This window comes from Schistocerca americana, chromosome 10, assembly GCF_021461395.2.
Source record: "Schistocerca americana isolate TAMUIC-IGC-003095 chromosome 10, iqSchAmer2.1, whole genome shotgun sequence".
Lineage (NCBI taxonomy): Eukaryota > Metazoa > Arthropoda > Insecta > Orthoptera > Acrididae > Schistocerca > Schistocerca americana.
In genome coordinates this window covers 109,590,368-109,610,420 of record NC_060128.1, presented here as the reverse complement: position 1 = coordinate 109,610,420, position 20,053 = coordinate 109,590,368, and the positions used below count along the sequence as shown (strand labels likewise).

The following is a 20,053-nucleotide window of genomic DNA, read 5'->3' as shown; positions in this document are numbered from 1 at the left end:
GGGTGTGTTTGTTTGTCCTTGGGGTAATTTAGGTTAAGTAGTGTGTAATCTTAGGGACTGATGACCTTAGCAGTCAAGTCCCATAAGATTTCACACACATTTGAACATTTTTTTGAACATTGATATCTATAACAGATCCCGACAAAAAAAATTCTCAAAGAACATGCTTTTTTCGGGCCAAAGATAGTAAACCTTTCCTTAACGTTTATACAACGCAGATTTCCGAGTTAAGCTTGATGTGAGGTCATTTTCCGTGTTAATCGAAGGTCAGATGCTTTATACAACCGGCCCTTAATCATTTACGTACCCAACGATGGTGTGTACATGTACGAAGTTACACTGACTTTCAACCATGTCTTCTCGAAGCTTCTTCTTCTTTTTTCAGGGAGTGTAGTTATGCTCTCGCTCATGTTCTAAATACCACTGCAAAGTGCACGTGGCAGAAGGTACTGTCCATTATAGGTACTATGCACTACGGTTTCTTTCTGTGCCATTTGCATATGGAGCATAAAAAGAAATGACCTCCTAATTGCCTATGTGAGTGCTGAACTAGTCTAATATTGTTGTAAGGGTTCCTATGGGAGCAGTATGTATGAGGTTATAGTGTATTTCTAGTTGTCTCTCTTAACAGCAGTGTTCGAAATTTCATAAATGCCCTTTTGTGCGACAGTTTTCATCTATCTTCAACAGTTTGCCAATTCAAGTTTTTTGTTATCGTGTATTTCTAGTTGTCTCTCTTAATAGCAGTTTTCGAAATTTCATAAATGCCCTTTTGTGCGATAGTTTTCATCTATCTTCAACAGTTTGCCAGTTCAAGTTTTTTTATCATTTTTGTGTCATTCTCCTCCAGGTATAACCATCCATGCTGCCCTATTAGTCCTATTTGTTACGAGTCCCAAACAACTGAGCAATATTTTAGAGCGATTTGGAAGTAATCTCTTTTGCAGATCGATTAAGTTTTCCTTGTATCTATACTTAAATCCGTACTCTGCAAAGCACCGTGAAGCGCACGACAGAGTGAATATCCCTTTAAACCAGTTGTGAAGGTTTCTTTCCGTTCCATTCACGTACTGAGTGTGGGAAGAACGATTGTTTAAATGCCTCTCTGAGTGCAGTAATTATTCTGATCTTCTCCTCACGGTCCCCATGTAAGCGATACATAAAGGGCTGCAGTATGTTCCTAGAGTAATCATTTAAAGGTGGTTCTTGAAACTTTATTAATAGACTTTCTCAGCATGGTTTACGACTATATTCAAGAGTCTGCCAGTTCAGTTTCTTCAGCATCTCAGTGATACACTCCCACTGATTAAACAAACCTGTGGCAATTCGTGCTGCCCTTCTCTGTATACGTTCAATACCACCTGATAGTCCTAACTCATAGAGGTCCCACACACTTGAGCGTTATTCTAGGATGGGTCATATTAGCAATTTTGCGAGTAATCTCTTTTGTAGATTGCGTTTCCTCAATATTCTTTCAATTAACCATCTACCGACTGCTTTATGCACGACGGATCCTATGTGATCATTTCATTTGAAACAGTTACACCTCTCCTAACTACAATCTATCGCAGATCTCTCGAACGAAAAACGGTGCCCAGTATTTCGAAGAAAGCACAAATCACACGCGTCTTCAAGAAGGTTAGTAGAAATGACCCTCACAATTACCGTCCTATATCTTTATATCGTCCAATATCATCGACTTGTTGTAGAATCTTGGAACGTACTCTGAGCTTAAACATAATGAAATATCTTGAACAGAATGACCTCCTCAGTGCCAACCAGCATGCATTCGGAAAACATAGATCATGTGAAACCCAACTTTTCTCACATGACACGATGAGAGCTTTGGATTGGGGCAGTCAGATAGACAAAGTATTTCATGATTTCTGAAAAGCATTTGACTCCGTACCACACATTTGCTTATTGTCAAAAACACTGTCACATGATGTATCAAGTGAAATTTGTGACTGGATTGAAGACTTTTGTGTAGGGAGGACACAGTAACATACCTTGGAGGGTCATTGTCAGATGCAGAAATAATTTTGGGTGTGCCCCAAGGAAGAATGTTGGGACCCTTTCTGTTCATGTTGTATGTTAATGACCTTGCGGACAATGTTAATACACTACTGGCCATTAAAACTGCTACACCACGAAGATGACGTGCTACAGACGCGAAATTTAACCGACAGGAAGAAGATGTTGTGATATGCAAATAATTAGCTTTACAGAACATTTACACAAGGTAGGCGCCGGTGGCGACAACTTCAACGTGCTGCCATGAGGAAAGTTTCCAACCGATTTCTCATACAAAAACAGCGTTTGACCGGCGTTGCCTGGTGATGAAACGTTGTTGTGATGCCTCTTGTAAGGAGGAGAAATGCTTACCATCACGTTTCCAACTTTAATAAAGGTCGGACTGTTGCCTATCGCGATTGCGGTTTGTCGTATCGCGACAATACTACTCGCGTTGGTCGAGATCCAATGACTGTTAGCAGAATATGGAATCGGTGGGTTCAGGAGGGTAATACGGAGCGCCGTGCTGGATCCCAACGGCCTCGTATTACTAGCAGTCGAGGTGACAGGCATCTTATCCACGTGGCTGTAACGGATCGTGCAGCCACGTCTCGATCCCTGAGTCAACAGATGGGGACATTTTCAAGACAACCATCTGCACAAACAGTTCGACGACGTTTGCAGCAGCACGGACTATCTGCTCGGAGACCGTGGCTGCGGTTACCCTTGACGCTGCATCACAGACAGGAGCGCCTGCGATGGTGTACTCAACGACAAACCTGGGTGCACGAATGGCAAAACGTCATTTTTTTCGGATGAATCCGGGTTCATGATGGTCGCATCCGTGTTTGGCGACATCGCGGTGAACACACATTGGAAGCGTGTATTCGTCATCGCCATACTGGCGTATCACGCGGGGTGATAGTATGGGGTGGCATTGGTTACACGTCTCGGTTCGCATTGACGGCAATTTGAACAGTGGTCGTTACATATCAGATGTGTTACGACCCGTGGCTCTACCCTTCGTTCGATCCCTGCGAAACTCTACATTTCAGCAGGATAATGCATGACCGCATGTTGCAGGTCCTGTACGGGCCTTTCTGGATACAGGAAACTGCTGCCCTGGCCAGCACATTCTCCAGATCTCTTACCAACTTAAAACGTCTGGTCAATGGTGGTCGAGCAACTGGCTCGTCTCAATACGCCAGTCACTACTCTTGATGAACTGTGGTATAGTGTTGAAGCTGCATGGGCAGCTGTACCTGTACACGCCATCCAAGCTCTGTTTGACTCAATGCCCAGGCGTATCAAGGCCGTTATTACTGCCAGAGGTGGTTGTTCTGGGTACTGAGTTCTCAGGATCTATGCACCCAAATTGCGTGAAAATGTAATCACATGTCAGTTCTAGTATAATATATTTGTCCAATGAATACCCGCTTGTCATCTGCATTTCTTATTGGTGTAGCAATTTTAATGGCCAGTAGTGTAGTAACCTTAGACTTTTTCCAGATAATGAGCGAAGTAGGCAGTAGACTTTGGTTTATTGGTAGCTCACTACAGCCGGCCAAAGTGGCCGTTCGGTTCTAGGCGCTACAGTCTGGAACCGACCGACCGCTACGGTCGCAGGTTCGAATCCTGCCTCGGGCATGGATGTGTGTGATGTCCTTAGGTTAGTTAGGTTTAAGTAGTTCTAAATTCTAGGCGACTGATGACCTCAGAAGTTAAGTTGCATAGTGCTCAGAGCCATTTGAACCATTTTTGGTAGCACACAACAAAGGAGATTGCTTACAAATCACTTGTGTGACCCATTCTAGAAAAATCCTCAAGTATGTGGGACCTGTACCAGATAAGGCTAATGAAGGATATTGAACATATACAGAGAAGCGCGGCACTAATGGTCTCAGGTTTGTTTGAACCATGAGAGAGTGCTACATTGTTGCTGAAGAAACTGAACTGGTGTACTCCTGAAGATAGATGTAAACTATCTACATCTACATGTAGATAGTTTCATCTACATGGTTACTCTCCAATTCACACTTAAGTGCCTGGCAGAGGGTTCATCGCACCATTTTCATTCTGCTTCTCTACCATTCCACTCTCGAAGGGCGCGTGAAAAAGGAACCTCTAAATCTTTTCGTTCGAGCTGTGATGCCTCTTATTTTATTATGATGATCATTTCTCCCTACGTAGGTTAGTGTCAACAAAATACAGGGTGAGTCACCTAACATTACCGCTGGATATATTTCGTAAACCACATCAAATACTGAAACTTCCTGGCAGATTAAAACTGTGTGCCCGACCGAGACTCGAACTCGGGACCTTTGCCTTTCACGGGCAAGTGCTCTACCAACTGAGCTACCGAAGCACGACTCACGCCCGGTACTCACAGCTTTACTTCTGCCAGTACCTCGTCTCTTACCTTCCAAACTTTACAGAAGCTCTCCTGCGAGGTACTGGCAGAAGTAAAGCTGTGAGTAACGGGCGTGAGTCGTGCTTCGGTAGCTCAGTTGGTAGAGCACTTGCCCGCGAAAGGCAAAGGTCCCGAGTTCGAGTCTCGGTCGGGCACACAGTTTTAATCTGCCAGGAAGTTTCATATCAGCGCACACTCCGCTGCAGAGTGAAAATCTCATTCTGGCACATCAAATACTGACGAATCGATTCCACAGACCGAAAGTGAATAGAGGGGCTAGTGTAATTGGTTAATACAAAGCATTAAAAAAATACACGGATTATGTTTTTTAACACAAACATACGTTTTTTAAAATGGAACCCCGTTAGTTTTGTTAGCACATCTGAACATATAAACAAATACATAATCAGTGCCGTTTGTTGCATTGTAAAATGTTAATTACATCGGGAGATATTGTAACCTAAAGTTAACGCTTGAGTACCACTCCTCCGCTGTTCGATCGGGTGTATCGGAGAGCACCGAATTACGTAGGCATCCAAAGGGAACGGTGATGGACCTTAGGTACAGAAGAGACTGGAACAGCACATTACGTTCACATGCTAACACGTTTTTATTGGTCTTTTTCACTGACACTCATGTACATTACCATGAGGGGTGAGGTACACGTACACAAGTGGTTTCGGTTCTCAATTACGGAGTGGAATATAGTGTGTCCCGACATGTCAGGCCAATAGATGTTCAATGTGGTGGCCATCATTTGCTGCACACAATTGCAATCTCTGGCGTAATGAATGTCATACACGCCGCAGTGCATCTGGTGTAATGTCGCCGCAGGCTGCCACAATACGTTGTTTCATATCCTCTGGGGTTGTAGGCCCATCACGGTACACATTCTCCTTTAACGTACCCCACAGAAAGAAGTCCAGAGGTGTAAGATCAGGAGAACGCGCTGGCCAATTGATGCGTCCTCCACGTCCTATGAAACGCCCGTCTAACATCCTGTCAAGGGTCAGCCTAGTGTTAATTGCGTAATGTGCAGGTGCACCATCATGCTGATACCACATACGTCGACGCGCTTCCAGTGGGACATTTTCGAGCAACGTTGGCAGATCATTCTGTAGAAACGCGATGTATGTTGCAGCTGTTTGGGCCCCTGAACGTCGGAGGTTTCAAGCGTCAACTTTAGGTTACAATATCTCCGGATGTAATTAACATTTTCCAATGCAACAAACGGCACTGATTACGTATTTGTTTATATGTTCAGATGTGCTAACAAAACTAACGGTGTTCCATTTAAAAAAACGTAGGTTTGTGTTAAAAAACATATTTCCGTGCATTTTTGTATGGTTTGTATTAAACAATTACACTAGCCCCTCTCCTCACGTTCGGTCTGTGGAATCGGTTCATCAGTATTTGATGTGGTTTACGAAATATATCCAGCGGTAACGTTAGGTGACTCACCCTGTATTTTCGTATTCAAAAGAGAAAGTTGGTGATTGAAATTTCGTAAATAGATCTCGCAGTAAAGAAGACCGCCTTTGTTTCAGTGACAGCCAGCCGAACTCGCGTATCATATCAGTGACACTCTCACCCCTACTGCACGATAACACAAAACGAGCTGCACTTCTTTGCACTTTTTCAATATCCTTCGCCAATCCTACCTGCTAAGGATCCCACACCGCGCAGCAATATTCCAGCAGAGGACGGACACGTGTAATGTAGGCTGTCTCTTTAGTGGGTTTGTTGCATCTTCTAAGAGATCTGCCAAAAAAGTGCAGTGTTTGTTTCGCCTTCCCCACAATAGTATCTATGTGGTCTTTCCAATTTAAGTTGCTCGTAATTGTAATTCCTAGGTGTTTAGTCGAACTGACATCCCTTAGATTTGTGCGATTTATCGTATATCCAAAATTTATCGGATTTCTTTTAGTACCCATGTGGATGACCTCGCACTTTTCCTTGTTTAGTGCCAATTGCCAGCTTTCGCACCATACAGATATTCTCTCTAGATCATTTTGTGATTGGAATTGATCGTCTGATGATTTTGCTAGACGGTAAATTACAGAGTCATCTGAAAATAATCTAAGGGAGTTGCTCAGATCATTTATACAAATCAGGAACAACAGAAGGCCTATGACACTACCTTGCGGAACGCCAGATATCACTTCTGTTATACTCGATGATTTACCGTCTATCACTACGAACTGTGACCTCTCTGAGAGGAAATCACGAATCCAGTCACACAACTGAGACGATAATCTATATGCACGCAATTTGATTAACAGTCGCTTGTGAGGAACGGTATCAAAAGCTTACTGGAAATATAGGAATATGGAATCGATCTGAGATCCCTTGTCGACATTACTTCATGGGAATAAAGAGCTAGCTGTGCTGCACAAGAACGATATTTTCTGAATCCGTGTTGGTTATGCATCAATAAGTCATTTTCTTCAAGGTGATTCATAATGTTCGAGTACGGTATATGCTCCAAAATCCTACTGCAGATTGAGGTCAGTGATATGGGTCTGTAATTCAATGGGTTACTCCTATTTCCTTTCTTGAATATTGGTGTGACCTGTTCTAGTTTCCAGTCTTCAGGAACAGACATTGCGTCAAGTGAGCGGTTGTATATAATTGCTAAGAAAGGCGTCATTGTGTCTGCATACTCTGAAAGAAACCTGATTGGTATACCATCTGGACCGGAAGACTTGCCTTTCTTATGTGATTTGTTTCGTAACACCTAAGATATCTACTTTTATGTTACTTATGCTGTTCTGGTTTCGAATTCAGGAATATTTATTGAAGAATGTCTACTGACTAAGTTTCAAGAACCGGCTTTAAATGATTACTCTAGTAATATACCATAGCCCCCAATGTATCGCTCACATAGGTATTGTGAGGATAAGATTAGAATAATTACTGCCCCACAGAGAGGCAGTCAAATGGAACGAGAAGAAACCCTAATAACTGGCACAATGGGACGTACCCTCTGCCATGCACTTCATGACGGTTCGCAAAGTATGGCTGTATATGTATACATGGATGTATTTCATTATAGCTAACTGCATCATCTGCAAAAAGTCTGCAAGGTCATCAATGAACAACAAGGTTCCCAATACACATCCCTGGGGCACACCCGAAGTTATTTCTACAACTGACGATGACTCCTCATCCCTCCATACCAAAAAATCCTCAGTCCAGTTACAAATTTCACTTGATACCCCATGTGATCGTACTTTTGAGTATAAGCGTAGGTGCGGTGCTTCGTCAAATGCTTTTCGGAAATCAATAAACACTGCATCTACCTAGTCCCCTTGATCCAAAGCCTTCAGAAAAGTGCAAGTTGGGTTTCGCATGATGAACACTTTCAGAATTTGTGCTGTTTGGATGGAGGAGGTCATTCTGTTCGAGAAACCTTATTATGTTTGAGCTCAGAATATGTTCTAAGATGCTACAACAAATCGATATTAATGATAGTGAATGGCAGTCTTGTGGATCACTTCTACTGCCCTTCTTGTAGACGGGTGGGGCCTGTACTCCTTCCAACTACTGCGCACGGCTGTTTGTTGGAGGAATCTACGATAGATTATAGATAGAAGAGAGGCTAACTCAGTCGCAAATTCAGTACAGAATCTGGGAGTGATTCCATCGGGCCCTGGAACTGTGTTCTATTTTAACGATTTCAGCTGTTTCTCAGCGCCACTGATTCAACATCTATTTCACTCATCTTTTCAGTGGTTCTAGAATTGAACTGGGGCGAGTGTCCTGAGTTTTTCATTGTGAAGGGCATTTGAAAACGGATTTAAGCATTTTAACTCCAGTTTCAGTTCCTGACCCACTCGTGAGTGGCAGGACACTAACTCTGATGCCATTAACAGCCTTTACATATGATCAGTATTTAGTTTTGTGATAGATCATTTATCAATATTCTTCTAGGCTAGTGATTGTAGCCGGACGGGGTGGCCGTGCGGTTCTAGACGCTACAGTTTGGAACCGCGAGACCGCTACGGTCGCAGGTCCGAATCCTGCCTCGGGCATGGATGTGTGTGATGTCTTTGGGTTAGTTAGGTTTAAGTAGTTGTAAGTTCTAGGGGGCTGATGACTTCAGATGTTAGGTCCCATAGTGCTCAGAGCCATTTGAACCATTTTTTAGTGATTGTAGGCTATACACATTGCTTCCTTGACAGCCAATGTGTTTCATTCATCGCCTGTCTATCTGTAGCCTTATGCTTTGTTTTACACCTGTCGTACAGTATTGTCTGTTTCTTTAGAAGTTCCTTTAGAGCGACTGTATTCCACGGAGAGTACCTCCCATTATGAACTGTTCTACTGGTACATGCCTATCCAGTCCTTCGTCAACTATCCTTTTAAACCTGAGCCATATTTCCTCTGTATGATCGTTTCCTGTGCTGAAAGTTTCAAGCTCCTCATTGAGATATGACGCTCTGCTTTTTTATCTAGTTTGACGAGAATGATGATGATGATTATGATGATGAGGCCCCATACTTCTTGATAGAGCGTAGGGGAACAATGTGGGAGACCAGCACTGCTGTGGTAGGCAAGGTCCTAGTGGAGGTGGGTTGCCATTGCCTGTCTCCGACCGTAATGGGGATGAATGATGATGATGAAGGCGACACAACAACATCCAGTCATCTCGAGCCAAGTGAAAATCCCCAACCCCACCGGGAATCGAAGAGAGGAAGCTACCACGAGACCACGAGCTGTGGGCTTTATCTAGTTTACTGAACATATATATCTATCTTTCTACTTCTTTTAGAAAATGTATTGTAACTGGATAGATAAAAATCTACTCATCAAGTGGCGTCAGGAGAACACCTATATGAAAGGTATTAATGTCTGCAAGCTTTTGAAGCCAGTGCATCCTTCTTCTGGCAGAACGGTTGAAGGGGAGGGAAGAAAGGTGAAGGAAAAGAAATGGAGAGGTTTAGGAAAAGGGGTAGATTTCAAGAAAGTCACCCAGAAAACCCAGCAGGGGAGACTTACCACATAGGATGAGAAGGCAAGACCGCTTGTTGGGGACTGCACTGGACGAGATGTATGTTCTCATGCTGCCGCTTAGTGAGTAGATTTTTTTATCAATCTGGTTACATTCTATTTTCAAAATTATCTATCCAATTATACTGTATTTTCAAAAACTGATTATTTCAACTTGTGTTGCTTGTCCTTTTTGCTTCATAATTATTGTTTCCACAACTGTTTCATGGTCACCTGTACCAGTTCCAATGAGGGTATGCTCGAAGACGTCAGGTCTGTTTATTGCCATTAGATCCTGCTAATTAACTGAAGTTTGCTACCTGCTTCATCTATGATTGAGCTTATGTAATAATTCATTTCACGTTCCCACAAATTTTTACACTGGACATTTGTGCATTTTCACTGATTCCAGTTATTACTCACTGACTTCATAGCCACTGAACAATATTCTATATTTTGTAATATATAAAGCAAATTGCCAGTCTTAGTACCACTTTGATATATTATCATGATCTGCCTAAATATTTGTGCAACTTTTTTTGGATAGCACTTCTTTATAAATATTCATCATCAGTAAAAGCCTGAGATTGTTATTACTGATACTATACATGTATTATCCCCAAGATGTAGATTGTTTAAATATTTGTTGTCTGCGAGAGTGAAATGCCTTTGCACCACATTCGAGTTTGTCTATGTTAGTCACTATTGTTTCATAGGGAAAAACAATGTATTTAATGTGAGGGTGGATCTTATTCCAGCATGTAAAAAATTTACACTCTGACATTTTAAAAGCATGATTTTTACCAATATTGTCTCAGATTCGATTATATTGTTCATACCATTACATATTACTGTATCATATAGAAAAAGAAAATTTACATAAACACATTTTCCTATGAATGTACATTTTCACCTGCATTACTTGGGATAAAGTTTGAATACATACTGTCCATGTAATAGAAAATAGCTATTTAAAAGAAGTTTCTGTAGAGCCATATTATTATTGTATTATTTTCATTAGTATTGTATTATAGTTTGTTGATACAAGTTTGTAAATATGATATTGGACAAGTCAAGTATACATTTTTACAAGTAATTTTTACTATTAATTTGTTACATGAAAGTGTGAGCAATATTACTAGAAGATAACAGACATCACATTGTACTTGCACTTGCTAGGTGGGACATAACACTTTTTTTTAAATGTTGTGAAATGGAATGGTACATGGTGGAGCAAAATAGAAATAAATACAGACTGATATATTACATACTTTAAGGAAACATACATTATACATAATTATCAGCTTTAAATTATCTTTTATTAGGAAAATTGGTTAACGTTTATAATCTTTTTAAAAAATCATGTACTGTGTAGAAGTTTTACTTCAAAAAAATATATGTATTTTTTAATTTTATATGTGCAAACTCTTGACATTTCTGTTCTTTTTGTTTCATCTGGTAAATTATGATACACACGCACCGATATCCCAACATGTAGAACTCTTTTCTGGTGACCAGTTGTTCTGGACTGAATCATATCTATTGAAATCTATTGCACGCGGTGGATTTAGCCTTCGCTCGACGCTTCACTAAAGTTGCGTTTCGATATTTTATCTCCCCAATAAAACCAGCCCGCCCGATGGGAAACAGCTCACTAAAAGCGTCTCTTCGGAATTGGAAACGGTTTCAGTGCTTCGCATTTCGCTCCTGCAATACCAGAGAAAGAGAAATTACGTCTCTACATCTTTGGTGACAGAGCGGGAAAGAAATTTCAGCAGATCCAGTCTTCCGACGGATATTTCTCCTCTCTTTTACGACGCAAACAACGGATACACCAGTATTGCTAGCCATCAATAGTTATTACCAGTTCCACCTTCAACTGTCGGCGAAGGCTGCCGCTACGCCCCGTTCACTTGTTTCTGACACAGCCGAGAGATGGCTCTGACAATCTCCTCCTACGGCTTCGAAGCGAAAGCGGCTTACAGAACACGAACAGATCGTCGTTTCTTAATTGGAAAGGCGAAATCGGGATGAGAAAGGGCGTCCTAAGGGACCTCATTGTTTCGTCGCTGTCGGCTACAAAGTCCCTGAGCTGTGAGCCTACATTCCGCTGGTTTCTCAACGTTTTACACCACACTGTCTTCCCCAGCGGACGGAACTCGGCATACTCACAAACTTACTGGGTCAATGTAATGTTTCTGTCTTGTGTATTGAAGCTTTGAATCAAAAGAGGAGGTAAATGAAGCTAACATGAAACGTGTGTTTGATATCTGTTCTCAAATACAGCGTATATAAGCATTTGAAAATGTTGACTGCAATACTCTCTTTCAAATTCTGAAGGAGGTAGGGATCAAATGTAGGGAGCGAAAGGCTATTTACAATTTGTACAGAAACCAGATGGCAGTTATAATGGTCGAAGGGCATGAAAGGGAAGCGGTGGTTGAGAAGGGAGTGAGACAGGTTTGTAGCCTACTGCCGATGTTATTCAATCTGTATATTGACACAAAAGGACACAAAAGATAAATATGGAGCAAGAATTAAAATCCACGGAGAAGAAATAAAAATGTCTGCTGATGACACTGTAATTCTTTCAGAGACAGCAAAAGACCTGGAACAGAATGGACAGTATCTTGAAAGGAGGCTATGCAATGAACATCAACAAAAGCAAAACGAAGATAATGGAATGTAGTCGAATTAAATCAGGTGACGCTGAGGTAATTAGACTAGGGAATGAGATACTTAAGGCAGTAGATGAGTTTTGCTATTTGGGGAGCAAAATAACTGATGATGGTCGAAGTAGAGAGGATATAAAATGTAGACTGGGAATGGCAAGGAAAGCGTTTCTGAAGAACAGAAATTTGTTAACATCAAGTATCGATTTAAGTGTCAGGAAGTCTTTTCGGGAAGTATTTGTATGGAGTACAGCCACGCATGGAAGTGAAATATGGACGATAAATAGTTTAGACAAGAAGAGAATAGAAGGTTTCGCAATGTGGTGCTACAGAAGAATTCTGAAGATTAGATGGGTATATCACATAACTAATGAGGAGGTATTGATTAGAATTGGGGAGAAGAGTAATTTGAGGCACAACTTGACTAGAAGAAGGGATCGGTTGGTAGGACATGTTCTGAGGCATCAAGGGATCACCAGTTCAGTATTGGAGGGCAGCGTGGAGGGTAAAAATCGTAGAGGAAGACCAAGAATACACTAAGCAGATTCAGAAGGATGTAAGTTGCAGTGGGAACTAGGAGACGAAGGAGCTTGCACAGGATAGAGTAGTATGGAGAGCTGCATCAAACCAGTTTCTGGACTGAAGACCACAACAACAACAACATATAAGTAGTAAGGGCTGTGCAAATATTTGCCGTACTTAGACTGACCAGATTTCGAAGAGGAAAGATTTGGACACTTTTGTTTATGGTTCAAATGGCTATGAGCACTATGGGACTTAACGTCTAAGGTCATCAGTCCCCTAGAACTTAGAACTACTTAAACCTAACTAACCTAAGGACAGCACACACATCCATGCCCGAGGCGGGATTCGAACCTGCGACCGTAGCGGTCGTGCGGTTCCAGACTGTAGCGCCTAGAACAGCTCGACCACCCCGGCCAGCCCACTTTTGTTTATACCTAACTTCATTACTACAATTACTGTCTTTCTTGACAGTTACTGTGGTGTTTTGAAATCGATTATAGGCCTGTGAAGATGCAGCAGCTGGAAAACTCACAACAATAACGTATCGTTATTTTGTGAATTAGAAAGGTAAATGTAGACACATTACATATAAATAGAAATCTTTAGTTAAAAATAATAAAAGATCGACATATACTTCTTTTCCTGCAACAGCTTGGATATATTTTCGATAGTGTTTAGTCACTTGCTAGGTACTTAAGTACATTTCGTTACTCCTAAAAGCTGTGTAATATTACAATTCTGTTATCAGATGCAAGTTTTACGTTTCATGCTAAATTTTAAATTTCATTTGACTACAGACTCTTTGGGCAAGCATGCATACATGCCAACAATATTCAATAAGCACTGCTAACACACGCCACATCACTCACTTCTTCACAAAATTAACTTCCATACAGTTGCAGGCCTGTTAAGAGAAATGGTTAAAGTGACGTTCCTTCATACTGAGACTTGGGACTCAGGGAAAGGCAGGATTCGGTGTGCACGGGGGGCCATACTCGGTTACCGTTGGTTGCTCAGTTGTTTTTTTTTTTAATCATGTACACTTTATTTGTAAACAATTACAAATAAGATTGACAATAAGGAACAATTACCAAATTTGACTCTTAAGACACAATGTCTAAAAAAAGTCTTATGCTAGTTGCACTCACGGCTGAAGGCCTTATTGACCATAAATTCAAGGTATTTGTCGGCTGAAGGCCCCAATAGTAATAACTCAAAAAACTATTTGACCGCTGAAGGCCTGGATAGTAAATTCTTATGAAGCAGTTAAACTTCTCCAAGAGATACTTAAATATTATAAAAAAGGGCAATCATCAAAATTTCATTATTAAGAGACAATATCCAATTAAAATTCTTAAGACCAATTGCATTCATGGCTAAAAGCCTTATTGGCAAGAAATTCAAATTATTTGGCAGATGAAGGCCCCAATAGTGATAACTCAAAAAAACAATTTGATTGCTGAAGGCCTGGATAGCAAGTTCTTAAGAAGCAATTAAACTTCTTGGACAGCTATTTAAAGAACAATCATGAACATTTCAGTGTTAAGATATTTGTCTAATTAAAATTTCTTAAGACAAGTTACACTCATGACTGAAGGCCTTATTAACAAGAAATTCAAATTATTTGTCGGCTAAAGGCCCCAATAGTAATAATTCAAAATTAAAATGTAAAAAACAATCATCACAATCCGACCAAACCAAGACAGAAGTGGGCCTCAGACAGTGCTCCAAGGATAGACTTGGGTAGGTGGCTCAACTTCGTAAATGATGAGACAGGCAGCCAAGAGTTGTATTCACTTAACCAGATGGGAACTCAAACTAGTGACAGTTTAAACGCAGATCAACAGTCTTGCAAAATCTACCTAACATCTGATAACCAATACAACAATGGAATAACCCAGGCAAGGCGGAACCGCCGGACAGCACTGCGTCTACAGAAGCCTGTGTTTAGAACATCCAGAAGCAGAAGGAACCACTATGACCAAAGTAGTGAAAAAGAAACAAAATATCCGAACCACAATCAAGGAGACTGTCGAACTACACACTTCACCGGGCAGCAGCGGCAAGGTGAGGAAAGATATACTGCCAGAAAAATACGCGACCTCCAGAGTGGAGGCAGAAAAATAACGCTGGTTGAACTCCATCAATAAACACAAGGAATTCAATGATTAATAATGAGAAGTGGAGGACGGCTAATTAATTTCGCCAACTCCAAACACTCCACTCGTTGATCTTCGTCTCAGTGACCCTGCGAGCAGCAACACGTGAACAAACAGCGTGATCTCAAAACAGTAGAGGAATCACTACTGGGTTAATGTTCCCTCAACTCAAACATCCTGGGTCCAGTGGACAATGAGGTCGTGGCACTCGCAACTAGAGCCCCCTGATCTGGCAGTGTGTGTGCGCCGCCAGTCGTCCTGGCATGTCCCTGTGCTGCCGGACCTCTGTGTTGCTCCATCCGAACGAACTCTCCGACACACTCCGTCCCGGAAAACACTTGGCGTCCTTTCAAAGATAGTACCACGGTACTAGATATCGATAACCGCTGCTGCTGCCTCTCGCGGACAGACAACAGTTGCAAACATAGTGGCGCCAGTAAACACAAGAAGAAAACGAGACGCCACTAACCCTATTACACGATGCCAACCTACCAACGGGACAAACGCGAGCCGCAGCATGGCTCATATACCTCCTTTGGTTTTTACTTTACTTGTTTCGATGAGCATAAAATGGATGGTTGCCAATTAGTGGCGTGGGTAGGTAGAGTCCGCACACAGGATACGGTGGTTGATGCGCAGTGACCAGTTTTCGTCCAAAGCGCTGGGCGAGGTTATTCGTTTGTTCGGAGGGGGAGGCCGACAAGTGTTTTCCACCTTTCGGCGGGTCGTCGATGATAGAATCGAGGCGCACGCCCTGCAAACTTTCTCAAACCATTTACAGGAACTATTCCGTAAATAAATTCATTTTTGATTTACTTGTAGCTTTCTACGTCAGGTTCATGTTGATGTGCCCATCATGGTCATAGTTATTGTGATATTTACATGAAAATAAAACACTGCCCAAAATTAGAAACAGTTTGCAATGAAAAATAGGGCTCGTTATGATTTTGCGTTTGGTGCATATTACTAATAGTTACTGGATATGAAATTTAGTTAACATATCGAATTTTTCTTTAGACTTGGGTGGAGGTCTCCACCTGTCACCAAACTCGAGAAAATTTGCGATCACACTGCGCCAGCAATAAAGCCAGAGTGAAATATCGACAACGTTCCTGACATTTCATAAACAGTTTGAGATATCGAAATGTGATTTTGGCAAATGATAGCACACAAAGGAAGAATATTTTTCCATGTGGTTACTATAAAAAAACTCATTATCTATAGCATTATTCAGCCAACTAGAGACTTTTTCGATGAAAGACTTTTTATGAGCCATCGATAGCTGATGAAACGAGAAAAGCCATGAGTATGGAATAACATAAGTGAAGACATTACACGTTACTTTCTACTGAGGATATGTTTTTTTCCGTAAGCGGCTGAACTTACTTTTCCTCAGCTGCTCACTCAATCAACTTAATAAACCACTGTTTCAGAATTTTCTTGCAACTGAGAGAGTCTGTAAATTCTGCTGTGTTTTGGCAAAAGAAGCAAATTTTAACATGGCGACGAGAGAAATGTGTAGCTTTTTCTCAAAATTCGCCACTGGTGATGCTTCTCTGAAACTTACAAATGATTAATAAACTAAGCGAAAATAAAAGGCTGCATTTTCAGCGGAATTTTTTTAGGTACTAACCAAAGTAGAGTTAACTGTCTGAATGTTACAAATGATTAGCAAGCCAAGAGAAAATAAATCGCTACACGCATTTACAGCAGGGTTCTTTTTAGATGCTAACTAAAGTAGAGCTGAGAGATCTTTTCGAATGATCACCATCCAGTTGTGTGGATAGAGGGGCTCCTCTTAATATTTACAAAACTGTGAGTGCTGGCTTCAGTTTAGAATGGCATTTGGGATATCCCCTACAGAGCCTGCCTGGAACACCCCCTTCCGCTCTCCCCATGCGTGCCCTATCAATTGTGACTCTACTTGCCTCTACTCACAGTATTCTGCATAGACACTAATACCTGCTTTCCTTTTAAACGAACCTCTTACTGCTTCTTTAGGTATGAGACCAGTTAAACCAAATGCGGTAAGTCTATTTATTGAGAAAATATACATTTCTGTGGCGCTCTACTTCTAGGAAACATGTTTCGCAGAAATACGTCATTAAATAACAATTATTGTTGCGCTCATTTTGTTTCTCGATTAAAAACTGGGACAGTTATGTGTCTCGAATGATTTTCTTGGGACAGCAGGACATTTATGTGAAAAGTGAGGCTGTTTGGCAAAATCAGGATGTCTGGTCTGCCTAATTGTACTATTCAAAACAACAATGCGCTGTTCTCAGAATGTGATATTTCACAAAACGACTAACATTTTGCTCTATACTCGTAACTTGTTTGTAATAAAGATAATGCAAAACTATTTTTTTAATGTAATGATGAACACAAGTGTCCAGAAGTGAAGTGCAATCAAAAAGTAAAAGATGTTATCTAGATTAGAATATTTGCAGAGAGGATGATCTCCACCACTCAAGGTTAAATCTAACTTTGGCTCAGAAGATGGTAAATTATGTTGCCACAAAAGTCTTTGGCCACTTACCTAATTGCATCAAAAGTCTGGCAGATAGCCATATAGCATTTAAAAGAAAATTAAAAGAATTTCTCTATGGCAGCTCCTTCTACTAATTAGATGAATTTTTGGGTATAGTAAGTGGGTAATTTCCCCAACCCCCCCCCCCCCCCCACAAAAAAATTGAAAATATTAAGTGTCATGTAATATTTTGTGTAATGTAATATCTTCTATAGACACCTTTTATTAACCTGACACGTTCCACATCATTACGAAGTGTCGTATTCATGATCTATGGAACAAGTACTAATCTAATCTAATCAGGGTTACAAGACAATAAAGAGCTTAATCACAAGAAATGTGGTATGCATGTGTCTGTAATGTCTTCTCTGCATGCTGTGTGGTTCTTTAGTAGATACAGGAGATATGCACAGATGCTGTGCATGAACAGAGCATTCAGATATTAATTTATTCTACATCTAATACCAAATAGTAAAAATAATACGTAACTTTGTTGCTGAACTTGCAGCGTCGGTTGTGAATAGTAGATCTGAATGTAGAAATATATACAGATACAAAAGATTTATAGATCTGTCACTCTTGAGTGCAATGAGTATTCAGAAGATGTCAAGCCCTGGCCACTATGAAAGTCTGTAAATGTTATTCGGCTAGCAAATACACAAAATGGGCTCCGTACACGAACGCATATCCGCCGCTGGAGTTCCAGAGAGGGGATTCTCACACCTCATTGGCAACAGCGCAGTCGTTTGTGGCAGGCAGCGCCGCCGTGACGTGGTGGCGGCTGCGGGAAACGTGACGGCGTGACTGGCGGGGCGCGTATTATCAGAAGTGCTACCAACTGGATAACAGCCAATACTGCAGTGTCTGAAACGTTCTTTTAAAGTTCTGACACTACTACCCATTAAAATTGCTACACCGAGAAGAAATGCAGATGATAAACGGGTATTCATTGGACAAATATATTATACTAGAACTGACATGTGATTACATTTTCACGCAGTTTGGGTGCATAGATCCTGAGAAATCAGTACCCAGAACAACCACCTCTGGCCGTAATAATGGCCTTGATACGCCTGGGCATTGAGTCCAACAGAGTTTGGAGGGTGTGTACAGGTACAGCTGCCCATGCAGCTTCAACACGATGCCACAGTTCGTCAAGAGTAGTGATTGGCGTGTTGTGACGAGCCAGTTGCTCGGCCACCATTGACCAGACGTTTTCAATTGGTGAGAGATCTGGAGAATGTGCTGGCCAGAAAGGCACCCGTACAGGCCCGTACAGCACCTGCAACATGCGGTCGTGCATTATCCTGCTGAAACGTAGCGTTTTGCAAGGATTGAATGAAGGGTCGAGCCACGGGTCGTAACACATCTGAAATGTGACGTCCATTGTTGAAAGTGCCGTCAACGCGAACAAGAGGTGACCGAGACGTGTAACCAATGGCACCCCATACCATCACGCCGGGTGACACGCCAGTATGGTGATGCCGAATATACGCTTCCAATACGCGTTCACCGCGATGTCGCCAAATACGGATGCGACCATCGTGATGCTGTAAACAGAACTTGGATTCATCCGAAAAAATTACGTTTTGCCACTCGTGCACCCAGGTTCGTCGTTGACTAACCATCGCAGGCGCTCCTGTATGTGATGCAGCGTCAATGGTAACTGCAGACACAGTCTTCGAGCTGATCGTCCGTGCTACTGCAAACGTCGTCGAACTGTTCCTGGAGATGGTTGTTGTCTTGGAAACGTCCCCATCTGTTGACTCAGGGATCGAGACGTGGCTGCTCGATCCGTTACAGTCATGCACATAAGACGCCTGTCATCTCGACTGCTAGTGATACGAGGCCGTTTGGATCCAGCACAGCTTTCCGTATTACCCTCCTGAACCCACCGATTCCATATTCTGCTAACAGTCATTGGATCTCGACCAACGCGAGCAGCAATGTCGCGATACGATAAACCGCAATCACGATAGGCTACAATCCGACGTTTATCAAAGTCGGAAACGTGATGGTACACATCTCTCCTCCTTGCCCGAGGCATCACAACAACGTTTCACCAGACAACGCCAGTCAACTGCTGTTTGTGTATGAGAAATCGGTTGGTAACTTTCCTCACGTCAGCACGTTGTAGGTGTCGCCACCGGCGCCAACCTTGTGCGAATGCTCTGAAAAGCTAATCATTTGCATATCACAGCATCTTCTTGCTGTCGGTTAAATTTCGCGTCTGTAGCACGTCATCTTCGTGGTGCAGCAATTTTAATGGCCAGTAGTGTATATCTAAGAAAGAAGCAAACTCAAAAACAACTTTCGCAACTGCAAAACAATTACACAGATCTGCAAAAAATAAATTTTGAAAGTTGTTTGAAATTTGATAACTGACTGATGTACTTTTCAGCGCTGATTAAAAAACAATCCATTTTTTTTTCTATCACGTCAGGTTTTCTGACAAAAAAGGAATTATTTTTGGGTATATTAACAACATTTAAGCAATTTATCACAATTTTTCCAACGTTATAAAATTTTATTTTATTTATAAATCATGTTATAAACTACATTTCCAGTGCAATTCCATTTCTCTTCATGCTCATAAGTCGATATAACAACGCTTTCACCTTCTGTCGAAACTTCTCTTATTGCTTTTGCGTCTGTGCACTCGTTGGGGATCATCTCTTTTTATCATCCAGCAATAGTCCGCTATCATGTTGACGTTCCATCTTCCTTGATATCGTCTTTCCATTTCTTTGAT

The 20,053-nt window shown here is 41.5% G+C and overlaps 1 non-coding gene across 1 annotated transcript; it reads right to left on the bottom strand.

Annotated features, from left to right (window-relative positions):
• Nucleotides 1-4,304: 4,304 nt before the first annotated feature.
• On the bottom strand, nucleotides 4,305-4,379 carry Trnas-uga. Its single transcript has one exon. It is a non-coding gene; the product is annotated as a tRNA-Ser (tRNA).
• Between the last annotated feature and the right edge of the window lie 15,674 nt (nucleotides 4,380-20,053).